The following is a 14887-nucleotide window of genomic DNA, read 5'->3' as shown; positions in this document are numbered from 1 at the left end:
CTACAAAAAAGCATCAACCAAACTGACAATCTCAAAACTGAACTAGAAGTTATAGACCCATGTCCTTGCTGTTATGTAATGCACACAAATACATGGGTACATCTTTAATATAGATAATGAATGTTGAATGTTGCCCTGACAGATCTCAAAGGATACAGATAATTAAATAAAAAGACAAGAATGTGTAGTACAAGTTTTACTATCTTCTGTGTCATCAATTATGAACATCACCAACTCAAGCTAATATTCATAAAAGCCTCTTTTGACCCAACTGGTTATTCCTGCCTAATGCTCTTTTCCCTTCCCTTTTAACAAAAACCTCCAATATACTCTATGATAGCCATTATTTTCTTCCCTTGTGCTTTACTGAATTTTAAAATAAAAGTTTTTTTTTCTCTTTGTTTTTCCCCCTCTTACTTAAAGTCAGTACATGTCTTCTTAGGAACAGTGCTAATTGTCTCTACTCACCTTTACCCTTCTCAACCCAGGGGTAGATATTTCTAGTGGAGACTAACCTCATCTTAAATGATACTGTTCTTCCCAGGGTTTCCTGCTAACCTCTCCAACAGGTCTTAAATAAGCATACCCTCATTAGAAGGCTCATGTTTCAGATCCCAAAGGAACACAAAGGTCTAAAGATCAAATGTGGCACTAGAATCCACTCTGGTGAATATTCTTTTAAGAATCAAAAGGCAAAGCACACAGGATCCACCCAGAAACATCCTACCTGGAGTGCAGGTGCAGCATCTGTTTCAAGAACTTCTTGGGGAATTCCAGGTTGCAGGATGGCAGTGAACACTACAAGATGTTTTGGACCCCTCAACTTCACTTGCAAGTTTAGTGTAGACATAGCCTTAAAGACTTGGCTTTTTCTTGCTTGTGTTAATTTTTAAAAAATAGATTCCACTGTCGGTCTACTTGCCCAACCTTTTGGTAGGTTACCTGTACCCAAATTCTACCTACCACCCCCCACCCGGTGTTTGCAGTCCCCAATCCAATGGCCCATCTCTGATCTGGTCCTTCTGTGGAATCTTAACTGTCTGTTATCTCTGCAGCATCTTCTAGGCAGCAGCTCATCAGCAATTCAAATGTAACTTGACCAAGATTGGTGTCTAAGACTTAGCAGGACTCCCCCCACCCCCCTTCCAGGCTTGTCATCTGACTCCTGCCTTCTAGCATCTTTCTCTAACTCCATTCTCATTGATTTGCCCCTTCTGGACACAGGGTTCAGGCATGTGTGACACTTGTTGACCTTGCTTTCAATATTATTGAAGATGTATTTTCCTAAAGGGTTTGACAACATTCTTAATAAATACCTCACCATTCTTTGGGATCCGATAAAAGAAAAAGAGTCCACTTTTATGATTCTTTGGGGTATATTAGCTCCCTAGTGAAACTAAGTCAGTGCAATGCTATGGTTAATGGCCAGGCTGAAATAACGTTTCTATTCTTCGGTTTATTATGTGTGTTGCTGCCCAACTGCATTGAACAAGAGAAAAAGCACTTGACCCTGCAGTAGAAAGAGGGCAATTTGTGCCTCACATTTTCATTCAATACTTATAAATATAACTGAGGTTACCAAACAATATTCTATTACACAGTAAGACTTGATTTCCTCCCAGTTTTATTGCGATGTAAATGACATAACATTGTTCAAGTTTCAGATGTACAAGACAATGATTTGATATATGTATATATTGCAAAATGATTGCCACAAGTTTAGTTATCATCCCTCACCTCACAGTTAAACACTTTTCCTTGTGATGAAAGCTTTTAAGATCTTCTCTTAGCAACTTTTAAATACAATACAGTATTGTTTACTACTAGTATATCACCATGTTGTACATTATTATCTCCAGAACTTATCTACCCTACAACTGAAATTCTGTATCTAATTTTCCCACCCCGCACAAGACAACTTTAAGCAGAGAGTGTTTAAGTCCCTTGGCTATTATATTCCAAAGAAGGAACACCCACAGAGTCTAGTAAACAGAGAGCTCTAGCATCTCAAGCAACAGCTTAGCAGGAGTAAAATAAGTAGAATATGTATAGAATTGGGGTATTGTGGCTTTTGATGATTCAAAATATGTCTATTCTTGTTAAGTCCTATGAAGACAATGACATTCCAGGAAGGCTTTCAGGAAGGGATGGGACAGTTGTTTTTGTGAATCTAGATCACAAGTGTGTAGGCAGTCTAATAAAGGGGAAAAAACAATAAATGACCAACTGATAGACAACTGATTCTTATTTCTTAGATTAATTCATTTGAATTTTCAGGACAACTGGGTTCACTTTGTTATTTTTTAAATTATATTTTTGTGGTTTTATTTTATTTATTTTAATTGTATTAATCTTTATTGTTGAAAGCATTACATATGTCCCCCTTTTTCCCCCATTGACACCTTCTAAACTGCCCTTACCTCCCACCCCAGGCCTTCACCACCCTATTGTCTGTGTCCATGGGTCATACACACACACACACACACACACACACACACACACACACACACGGCCTGGTGCATGAAATTCATGCACTGGGGAGGGGTCCCTCAGCCCAGCCTGCCACCTCAGCCCTCAGGGGATGTCCTAAGGATGGCTTAAGCCCACTTACCATTAGGAGTGGACCTAAGCCAGAGTCTGGCTTCCCTTTGCTTAAGGTGACTGGGCTGATCAGGGAAAGGCGCCAGCCCCATCACCCCACTGCTGCAGCCACTGCCAGTCACTGCAGCTGCCAAGGTATTTTCATCAACACGGACTCCAGTCCCTTCTCCATGAAAAATGACAACTTTCTTTAGGCATTTTCTAGATGTATCTTTCATAGGATATGACATTTCTTTTTCTTTTTTTCAAATATATTTCATTGACCTTTTACAGAGAGGAAGGGAGAGGGATAGAGAGTTAGAAACATCGATGAGAGAGAAACATTGATCAGCTGCCTCCTGCACACTCCCTACTGGGTATGTGCCCGCAAGCAAGGTACATGCCCTTGACCGAAATCGAATCTGGGACCCTTGAGTCTGCAGGCCGATACTCTATCCAATGAGCCAAACTAGTTAGGGCAGATACAACACTTCTTTCTTTCTTTCTCTTTTTATCCTTACCTGAGGATATGTTTTCCATTGATGCTTTCCCCTTCCCTCCAATTCCAAGTCTAAAGCCTCAGCCCCTTCCCAAGTCTAAAGCCTCCGCCCCAGGCTTTAGGCTTGAGAAGGGGACACCAGCCCATCAGATTTCAGGCTCGGCCCCTTCCCAAGCTTAAAGCTTCTGCCTGATGAGTTTCCTCCCACCACCCCCACCTCTCCATCTCCCCACCTCTCCCACTGAAGCATCCCACCTCGCCCTCGGCCACCTCTGCCACCATCTCCACCACTGCTGTGGGCCTCACCCCGCATGCCCAACCCGCTGTGTCCACCAATGCCGCCACCTCTGTGGTTGAGGGTGCAGCCACTGCTGCTCACCTGGCTCCACCGCTCCCTGCACACACTGGCCCACAGCCACCTTGCTTTCCACTTTCCCTCCCTCTTCCTTCTATGCTGTCTTCAGTCTTCACTCCTCCCTCCATCCATGTATACAAATTAATCACCATCTTTGTTGGGTTAATTTGCATGTTCACTCTGATTGGCTGGTGGGCATGTTTGGTGAAAATTAAAACAAAATGAGGTCTTATCTCACACCTGTCAGAATGGCTACCATCAACAAATGACAAGTGCTGGCAAGGATGTGGAGAAAAGGGAACCCTGGTACTCTGCTGGTGGGAATGCAGACTGGTGCAACTGTTATGGAAAACAGTATGGAGTTTCCTCAAAAAATTAAACATGGAACTCCCATTTGACCCAGTGATCCCACTTCTAGAAATATATCCTAAGAAACCCGAAATACTAATCAGAAAGAATGTATGCACCCCTATGTTCATAGCAGCACAGTTTATAATAGCTAAGATCTGGAAACAGCCCAAATGCCAGTCAGTAGATGAGTGTAAATGTAGGACATTTACACTTTGGAATACTGTGCAGCAGTAAAAAAAAGAATTTCTTACCCTTTAAAACAGCATGGAGGGACCTGGAGAGTATCATGCTAAGTGAAATATTGTAAGGTAGTCAGAGAAAGTATCACATAATTTCACTCTTATGTGGAATTTAAGTAACAAAATAAACTGATGAACAAAGTGGACCCAGAGACATGGAAGCATGGAACTGAGTGTGGAATCTCAGCGGAAAGGCGGGGGAGACTTGGTGGGTGAGAGGTAATCAACCAAAGGCCTCGTATGCATATAAGCATGACCCCATGGACACAGACAATGGGGCAGTGAGGGCCTGGGGAGGGAGGTGGGAGCAGGATCCAAGAGGGTCAATGAGGGAGAAATGGGACATATGTAATATCTTCAATAATAACAAATTATTAAAAATATATATTCCAACCCAAAGCATTTTTAAAGCATTCATGATAGTTCAGAGACCTTTATAAAATATTTAGGCCAGGGCTCCATGGTTTCCACTGTCCATATTTCATCATCATCCCAGGCTAAGACAAAAGTGCTCATAAGAAAGAGCTACATTACTTGTGAGGTTCTGAGTTTATTTTTATAACAAAAGCCTTCTACATGGTAGGCATAGCTTCTGCTTATCACTCACAACATACCTATGAGGCATACATTCAAATCTCCATTTTACAGAAGTGAAAGCTAAGCACCTGTTAACATTAATAGGAATGGAGCCACTTTAAAACTGAGCAGGAGCTGACTTTGCAGATGAACTGCTCTGCATGATTATGTCTCAAACGTTAGAATATTAAAACGGTGCAAAATAACATTTGAAATAGACCCTTAGCAACCTTGTTTCCAAAAAATCTGTTTTCAGAAACAAGAAATCAGTTATTATGACTACTGGACTAATGACTATTGAACTGGAAATGTAGAACTAATATTACTATGTTAGTTTATCTGCACTGAAATGCCTAGGTAAAATATCTGGATAAAGAACTTAAGAAGGCATAGTAAGTGTCTGGTTGTACTGGTATAAAATCCATTCTTAATACTCTTCTCAGTAAGTTACTGGAGGTTTCAGGGACTGATACTCAAAATGCAGGACCATAAAGACAGGCTAGGTCTATTCATCTCTCTAGCAACCAAATTCTGGCTACATAGTGGCTCATTAGATTATGAATTGGGGAAATACAAGGAGAAACTCAAATCAGTCTATTTGTGAGAACCTCTAGTTGAAGATGGAGGGGGAGGTGATTTAAACTATCATGAATTTTGATTATTAGCTGTGAGTTTAATTCTCTATCATCTCAGCTCCCAGGGGAAGCAATGTTTAAGAGCCAGCTGTAGAAATAAAAATATGATGGGGAGAATGGCAGCATTCTGAATGTCAGCTTTTGACTGGCAGATGGCCTTGATTTTAAGAGGCCAGTTGGCAAGGTTGTGTCTCCTGACAGTCATCTATCAGGAGATGAAAGGTGGAAAAAGCTCCTGCGCACTTCCACATCAGAACCACCAGGATTGCTCTGAGATGCACAGATCATGAAATAGAGACAGGCTTATGATGATAAAAACCAAGAAAATAAAACTAAGGTAGAGAAGCTGTTTAATGTGCTATTAATGTCTGTAAGTGTCCAAACTGAATTCTATTGTTGAATTTGTTTCTATTGTCTGGAAAAACATACAAGTAAAAGAAAATCCCAGTGAGGAATTCTGTCACAACTGGTTTCTGAATAAAAGAATAAAAGCCCTACAATTATCTTCTTTAGTGCTGGTTCAGGATTGTTATTATTTTCATTTTACTTGTAACAAATGAAAAATAAGTGGACATAGGATTTCAACTTTGCAAATCACTTTAGACTTTTGCCAAAGCACAAACCACCCCATTAAGTGCTGTTATTATTGTGTATGTTTTATGCTTTGGGCTGATCACACAATGATCTAACATTTGCATTTCAATGCCCCAAATATCTGCTCATATCCCTCAATGCTATGGAGTAGAATCTGAGCACTCATGTGACACAGTCCATATTCCTATCAACACCTTACATATGTTAGATAAGTTTTCATTAGCCATCTCCTTTCTCATTCTGTCATTTTTTTCTTTTACAATTGTTTTATTTTTATTTCATTAATTAAATAATTTCAGTTTTCTATATTCTGTCTTTCTTTTTATAAAATGACATACTCAGAAAAATCCTCACTGCTTTCAGACCTGGAATAAATACATTACTTTGCTTGGTTTCCCTCCCTCTCTCCCTTCTTTTTCTTCTTTTTATTTTTTTATTCTTTATTAAGACTACTGTTTCAGAGCAGTTGAAGGGAAGGGAGAGAGATTTCCCATACATCTCCTGCACCCACACATGCATAGCCTCTGACTATCAACATTCCCCACCACAGTGGTACATTTGTTACAGTTGATGAACCTACGCTGACATGTCATCATCACCCAAAGTCCATAGTTTACATTAGGGTTCACTCTTGGTGTTGTATATCTGAGTTTGGACATTCTAGTATTTCGTTTTGTTCTCCAACATTGAACACTGTGGCTTATCTGAAGTTTAATACAATATTTGGTTATAATCAAAATATAAGTTATTCTTTTCTTTACTGTTTTTTCTTCATATTGTTATTCTATTGTTTTAGCAAGCTGCATTAAGTAATTGATCATTTCTTCAAGGTTGCATTATTTATTTGTATGTTTAAATTAAGTTCACTAAATAATCTAAATCTGGAATTTATATACTATTATTTTTAATCCAATACCATAAAATTTTAATAATGGGGTCACTTGTAATAGATTTTTTAAAATTTTCTTAAGACAAGTTTATCTTCCATGACTTTATTTGTTAAAATTTCAGTTTGTATTTCTTGCTTCTTCATTCTAGGTGATTTAACTATCAAATTATAAAGTATTTTGTGAGGACTTTTATTCATAATTAATAACAATCTTTAAACCAGGAAAGGTGGGAACCAAGAAAGGTGGGAATTCCACTCAAATTATATTTTTAATTTAGCAGAGAGTTATTAAGCTCCTACAATTTGCCAGCACCTTTCTAAGCTCTAGGGCTTAAAATGTAAGCAAGGGTATACCTCTCTCCACTCTACTTCCAAAAGAGTAAAATTCAGATTCATAAAGGTTAAAGCTCAAATAGAATGAAAATACCGAGAGCAGCTCCAGGAAGGCTATCCCTTAACTCTCTCCCTCCCATTATGGGGTCTTATAATGGCTCCAGGAAGCAAAGGACTCATGAATGTTTCTGATACTGAGAAATACCAGAAAGGACTCATGTAGATATAATGTCCATTACATATTTTGAATAATTCAGATATTTTCACATATTATTTCATTTGACAGCATATACCAATTTTTACATGGGCCTAATTTGTATACAGAATCAGAGGTTAAAAGGCCCCTATATTCATAACAGCACAATTTACAATAACTAAGATCTGGAAACAGCCCAAGTGCCCATAGTAAATGAGCGGAGAAAAAAGCTGTGGTACATTTACACCACGGAATACTATGCAGCAGTGAAAAAAGAAGGACCTCTTACTCTTTGAGACAATATGGAAGGACCTGGAGAGTAGTATGTTAAGTAAAAGAAGCCAATCAGAGAAAGACAGGTATCATATGATTGCACTTATATGTGGAATTTAATGATCAAAATAAACTTATGAACAAAATATATTCAGAGATACAGAAACATGGAACAAACTGTTGAATCTAAGGTGGGGGTGGGTGGGTGGATAGGTGGGAAGAGATCAACCAAAGAACTTCTATGCACATATGAATAACCCATGGACACAGACAATAGGGTGGTGAAGTCGTGGGGTGGAGGTTGTGGGTATGCTAGAATGGAACAATGTGTGTGTCGGGGGGAGGGGGGAAGGGGGAAGCGGACATTATGTAATAGTCTCAACAATAATTATTTGAAGAAGAAGGAGGAGGAGGAGGAGGAGGAGGAGGAGGAGGAGGAGGAGGAGGAGGAGGAGAAGAAGAAGAAAGGCCACAGAAGCCTGGATTGTAAAACATATATTAGGTTAAGAAATATGCTTCACTGAACATATTCTAATCACCCAAGGACTGATATGACAAACATGAACTCTAGGTCAGCAACATAAACTAGGCAGAAATGCTTTCATTGGCAAATTTAGGCTAGTGTTGCTGCTCTAATTAGAGTTATGACGTCAGTTTGGAAACACAATGGGTGAGCAGCTGTGCTCCAGTGAAAGCATTCCTACAATTTTCATCAACATAGATAAGCTCCTACACAATGCAAAGATGTGTGCAAAGTCAGAGTAGAAGGAATGGTAAGCAAAGGGCAATCTCGGAATTTTCAGTGTGAAGGAATTACCTTCTTAGATTATTTTTTTTTTTTTATTGTCTAAAGTTTTACATATTTCTCCTTTTTTCCCCCCGACAGACTCCCTCCCTAGACATTTCTACCCCTGGCACCCCAGTGTCTGTGTCCATTGATTATGCTAATATGCATGCATATAAGTCCTTTGGTTGCTCTCTACCCCCACCTTCTTAGATTATTAGATTGACCTCCTGCTTATGCTTTCATTATTATTGATGTGAACAGTCAAAATTCTAAGGAAAAGTCATAGACTTTAAAGATGTCATCATCATTACCAAACCACATAAAGAAAAGTTACAAGGCAACATTTTATTTCATTTACTTTGTTGTGAATCTAACACTCCTAGTCTCATACACTCCTGCCACTCATCATTAAAAATAATGCCCTGAGTCTCACCCCATGCCTATCCCACTCATCATCACCCTCCATCAGCATCCTCAAAAAGAACATGTGTTAGTACAGGTACATTTAAAACATACTTTGCCTAAACCTTTCATCAGCACACTCACTGTTAAATGCTTTCATATAACACTGACCAGTACCATTTCTTTATGTGTATGTATATCATCTCATCATCTGATCAATACTGACATGAAGTTAAGAAAAGTATGTTTCATGTTATTTTGAGTAACTCATATTTAGAAATCTACTCCTGAGCACAACAAATGCCACACACAATTCACTTGCAACTCCCATTTTACTCTGAGAAACAACCTTTTAAAAAGTTGCCTTTAACTTTCATGTTCCCTGACTTTTTTTGATATTCCAAATCCACTGTGAATAAGGAATTACCCCCAAGATATAATTACCTTGTAGATTTCAAATTCTACAGCTAAAGATGTATTTGCTTAAGGGCTTATTTATATTTTTAAAGACTTCAGTGTTTTGTCTTCTTTTCACCCTGGGTGGTTCATCTTTCATCTGTGGAGTATGTAGCTTCTTATCTTTTCTTCTTCTGAAGATGAACAGTAAACACCTGACTGTTCCAGCAAAGCTTCACTGTGAGCACTGGCTGGACCATCTGGCACCGTGGCTCAGATTTAATTACTGGTTACTGGATGAGTACCATGTGTCAGACCCTGAGTGAGGCATTTCTGCACAATTGGCTGAATACTCCATGTGTACATGGGCCTAATTCATTAGGTGACTATTTAACAAATTCCCATGTTACCATGTTTTTTATCTTCTAAATTCTGATGTTTTGACATCTTGGGGTCTTGATGACTCTAGAGGGATTACTCTTCACAGGGTGAGCAAATTCCTATAGATAAACATCTTTCCTTCCAGTATGCCTTTCCTATGCAAACCAACCAATACTGAGTCCAAACTCCCAATCACCTCCTTAACTGGTTTTCACACTCAGGGCCACTATCTTCCTGCCCTAACCACCTCACAACCAGGCACAAAACATCTAGGAACTTCCTTATGTCCCAGAACCTCTGAAATTATTCCAAATAGCCAATTCTAAACCTGTTTACCTTGCCTCCAATAAAGTCTCTTGTCCACATTTTCCTTATTCCCTCTGACTCCACTGCTTCCCTGCTTCCCATGGAATGTGAGTATAATACATTTCTTCTTTCATGGCAGTAATATCTATATCTGAATGTCTTAACATACCTGATTAAAACAAATCACCCCACATAATCACAGAACTAGCAACTAAGATAATCCTGTTTTTCTTTCATTCTATCCTCTGTGTTTAGAAGAAAAATTTAACTTTTCTTTTTCTCATTTGTCATTTGTCTAATCCATGTTAACAATACTTAATAAAAGTAAGTATATGTAAGTTCCTTTGGAGCAGTGGTTCTCAACCTTTCTGATGCTGCGACCCTTTAATACAATTCCTCATGTTGTGGTGACCCCCCAAACCATAAAATTATTTTTGTTGCTATTTTATAACTGTAATTTTGCTACTGTTAATGAATCGTAATGTAAATATCTGTGTCTTCCGATGGTCTTAGGCCCACAGGTTGAAAACCGCAGCTGTAGAGCCTAAGAACATTGGAAAACATAGACATTTACATTGCGATTCATAACAGTAGCAAAATTATAGTTATGAAGCAACAATGAAAATAAATTTATGGTTGGGGGTCACCACAACATGAGGAACTGTATTAAAGGGTCACAGCATTAGAAAGATTGAGAACCATTGCTTTAGCATATAAACCCAAAGATTTAATTAATCATTGTTTTCTCCTAAGGTGTGAACAAGCCATCTCTGATCTATCTGCCAAGTCCCTTCACAGCACCCACTACCCTGCCATACTACTTCACCCATACATAGGGAGAGTCAGGAGCAACCCTCTGCCCACATCATTCGTCCTCCCCCTGAGCCAGCAAACTAGATGAATCTTAGAAACCCATCAGTGACCTCTGTCACATGTGTGTTTCACAGGTTCTATATTTTACTGGTCTAGAATCTGGATGTGTTATTATAGGTCCAACTAATCATGTTCATAGGCTGTGGAATAATTTGGTCAATGCTAACTTGCTTCAGTCCTCAGAACTGCTTTAGAGCTCACTGCTATGTTACACTTCCCTGCCATTCCTTTTGCTGGCATCCTTACCAGGCTTGCTGCCCTTGTCCTAGAAATGGACTTTGCCTGACCAGAGAACAATAAATAAGCAAAGGCAATGACAGATGGAAATATGAATTGCTTACCCATCAAAATTTTCTCTATCTTTTAAGTTTCTTTCTTTGTCAAATGTCAAAATATAAAAGATAGGCTTTGGGGAAGGTTAAAAAGTGGACTACAAGGCAAGGCCATTAAGTAGATATAAATGTTCTTGGAGGTGTGCATCTAGACAAGGCTACAAGCACTGAGTTTCTGTTTCAAAGGGACCTACTGAAGTAAAGAGTTAATTCTGGTATGTATCAAATACACAGACCACTGTTAAAGTGCCATGTCATAATATTAATATAACTGGCAACATTTTCTTTCTTTTTGTATAAAATAAAAATAATGCTATGTTTTACAACTGATGGTATTAAGATTTGATGATCATGGAAATAAAGATGGTTGGCTAGTTAATTTAGAAGTTTTATAAATAGAAGAGAATAATAGTGGAAGTTTGTTGATACAGGACAGTTTTAAGTTAACGAGGTATTTGAATGAACCCAACCTTAATCAAACTGTGCAATAGCAATAATTTGGTAGAGTTTTGTAAATCACTAGTCATTTTAAAGATACGTACTTCACTCTATCCCAACCATGTTTCTAATACACTTTTTACCCTTATGTAAGAATGTGACAATGAGCACACCTCACACTCTACTCTCCCGGCTTTAATTAGTGCTGCTCCAGTGTGGGGGCGTTTAGAGATGTTGGAGGGGAGATACTGGGACTGCCTTCTAAACTGAATCCCAAATACTATTATGGGGGATTGAGTGAAATAATTAGATAGGAGAGTCCACTTAAAATCCCAAAGCATACATACAGGACTTTGATATTCTTAGCACTAGAGTAATATTAGTGAAATGCCACCCACAGGAATATGTTTCCAAGCAGCATATGGTCACAGCTCAAAAAATGCATTTATTCTTTTTAGGCTTATTACTGCCCACCATTTTGGAACCAGAGAGAGTTATAAACTGTACCAAGGATGACAACACACACACACACATACACACACACCTAGGAAAGGGAAATATTAAAACAACAGCTGTAGATTATAGTAGCAGACACAATTACTTTTAAGCACAGCTTCAAAACTTACTGTGTCATAATTGTGAAATCATTGTTGTTTTCTGTTGGTTTGTTTGTTTGTTTTGTTTTGTTTATATTGTTCAGCCAACTGACAACTACCTAAGTGTAAAAGCAAGTAATCAAATCAGAAATAGGTGTGTGGTCACATACATCACAAGAGAACATGTGAAAGGGCTTGTATATGGTGAGCACATATCTTCAATAGTGTTGACAACAGGCTGGCCTCTGTCAGGAATTCTCTGACAGTGGTACACCAGCATGAGCTGAAGGGGATGTATTGCTGCTAACTGAGGGTATACACGTTCAGACCCAAATAGATTTGATGACCGTGAGGGTAGAGACTGCTCTATGTTTGCTAATGAGGGAAAAACTCTCTTACCTGTCTTTGGAATAAATTTACCTGAAAGGGCAAGGAGCTTATGTCTGGAGCTGTCCATCTGATTTACATGCTGAGGACTGAGGATGGAGGAGTGTCTGGAAGTCCCTTGGTGAGTTGCCACCTCTTGGTGAATAAAACACCTCTGGGCACAGGCATACAATGATGGGTTTCCAGAAAGAGAAGATGTTCTATAAAGGGGTCTGGTTGAGGATGCCAGCAGGCAGTCTATGTTGTCATATTTGGATTTTCTACAATAACACATATTAGTATCTCTCAAGAGGGGCTGGGAGACAGCAAACAGTGCATACAAGTTCAAATCCCACCATTGTCACTTACTTAGGAAAATTACATAAACTCTTTAAACTCTAAAACAGAAGAATTAATAATACCTCATCAGAGATTGTAAGAATTAAAATAATAATATATGTAAAACACCTAGTAGTATATCTGGCACATAGAATGTGCTCAATATAAGAACATTGTTCTGTCACTACTGACTAAGGAAGTTTCCTTCTGTTTATGATGTAAATGTTCTTACAGATATGATGTTACCGGGTGTGGGGATAAATCATATGGACCACAAAACATGCTGATGCCCATGGCAAAGTTCACAACAGGGCACACAAGGTCTCCAGAGCACAGAAGTTAGTATTATGAAAGTCTTACGGTATGACTGTATCGTGGTAAGAAATAAAGTAATTGAGAATCCACATGTGATCAGAATAGCATCAGAATGATTAGAATTAGATAGTAGTCAACATATATTTGTTGAGAACTGGTAATTTCAAGTCCATGCAAAACCCACTTTACTACCACTACCTTGCGCTACTTTATGTTCCTATAATCGTGTGTAAAACTCATTTCTGGCTCTAATTATTTCTCTACCTTAGACAAAGTTTTGTAAAGCAAATGATCACTACCTATAACCCATCTAGTTTTGAAGGCTGAAACTTTCTCCTGTCTTCAAGTGGATGCACATGCTCTGCATTCTCTGTTTCCACGTGTTACCCTGAGAGCTGGGCCACAACTTCCCTCCCTTTCCTGTGCTCCACAGCAGCCAGCGCTCAGGGAAAGCCTGTTCCAAGTCGTGGCAATAAGAAAATATTCAAGGCATGACAAAGTAATCACTGGCACCTTGGGCATTCTAGTGATTTGGTGCTTTAATTAGAAGGTAAAGTAAATAGACAATTTTTTTTTTTATTTTAAGCTGAGCGTACAGACCTTGGTAGAGCCCATTCTAGGAGGGGAGAACTTGACTACTTGATGCACTGACTTCAAGCAAAAGTCATAGTGGTTCCCAGGGAGGTTCCTACAGACGAATTTCCTCAAGAATAGCCTGTCAGGAATGCTGCTCTGATCGGAAAGCGGCATGGGCTCCTGCATGCCCTCATTCAGGGCACAGGCACCCGGCAGGAACGGGATCTGCCTCTATTAAAGGCGCGGGCCTTGGGGAAGCCAGTCTGGCTCCTGGAGTCTCAGCATCAAACTTTCTCCAGAAACAAAAGCTCTTTCAGACCACTTGGAGGCAGAGGCAGATGGAGGATTGGGATGCCACCAGCTGCCGGCCAAACACAGCACCGCCCCCTGGGCTCCCCTCCCTCTTCCTCACTGGGACCCGCCTGGCAGCGCGGCCCCGCCCCGGCCCCGCCCTCCCCACCGCCACCCGCGGAGCCAGCCCCTCCCGGTTCCAAGCCCCGCGCCGCACGGAGCCTAGAGGAGGGCGCGCCGGTGCCCCGGCCGAGGAGCGAACGGGGCCACTACCTTAGGGAGAGGCCAGGGCTCCCGCGCCCGAGGAGTGCCGCAGCATCGCCGGGTCGCCGCCGCCGCCGCTGCCGCCTCAGCCTCTCGCTCACCACGCTGCACTCAGCTGCCTGCGCCCGGGCTCGGCTGCCCGGCAACCTCCACTGTCAAGTGTAGCCCCGCCTCTTCTGCGCCGGGATTGGCTGTCGGCGTCGTTGTCTCGCCCTCGCGCCGCGCCCTCCGGCTCCCATGCGCGCGCCGCCTAGGAGGGTCCCAGCTAGGTGACGCTTCCTGTGGGCGTAGCGCTGAGGCTTGGTTCCCAGCTCTGCCCGGTCCCACTCCTGGGCCAAAAGAAAAGAAAAGGGGAGAGGAAGCACAGAAACGGAGAACACAGCTTCTCTGGGGGAGCTCAGCGGCAGCAGCTCTGCCCTGGAATCTGAATTCTATAGACACATTTGTTAAGAGAGCCCAGGGAAGGTTGACGAGGGTGGGGTGTTGGAAGTGTAGCCACAGGGTGTTTTGCTTTTGCTGCTTGGTTTTCCTTATTTGTTTGTTAGGAGAGGAAGAGGTGGAAGGGAGAAGAAAAGGGAGGGAGCTCATTAATTTTGATTTTGAAGATCTATTTTTTTTTTAAGTTTGTCAATCACAGTTGGCATTCAAAATTATATTAGTTTCAGGTAAACAGCATATACAGCATAGTAGTTAGGCAATCATATA

The 14887-nt window shown here is 40.5% G+C and overlaps 1 protein-coding gene across 1 annotated transcript in view; it reads right to left on the bottom strand.

Moving 5' to 3' along the window:
* Positions 1–14335, bottom strand: part of FRY (FRY microtubule binding protein) — a 459465-nt gene extending 445130 nt beyond the window's left edge. The window contains exon 1 of the mRNA XM_036454766.2: positions 14192–14335. The gene's annotated coding sequence lies outside the window, so the exon portion shown is untranslated. The remainder of the gene's footprint in view (positions 1–14191) is intronic.
* Between the last annotated feature and the right edge of the window lie 552 nt (positions 14336–14887).

Source organism: Pipistrellus kuhlii, unplaced genomic scaffold (assembly GCF_014108245.1).
Source record: "Pipistrellus kuhlii isolate mPipKuh1 unplaced genomic scaffold, mPipKuh1.p scaffold_m20_p_3, whole genome shotgun sequence".
In the NCBI taxonomy this organism is placed as follows: domain Eukaryota; kingdom Metazoa; phylum Chordata; class Mammalia; order Chiroptera; family Vespertilionidae; genus Pipistrellus; species Pipistrellus kuhlii.
Note: the sequence above shows the minus strand (reverse complement) of the source record. Positions and strands in the feature narration are given on the sequence as shown.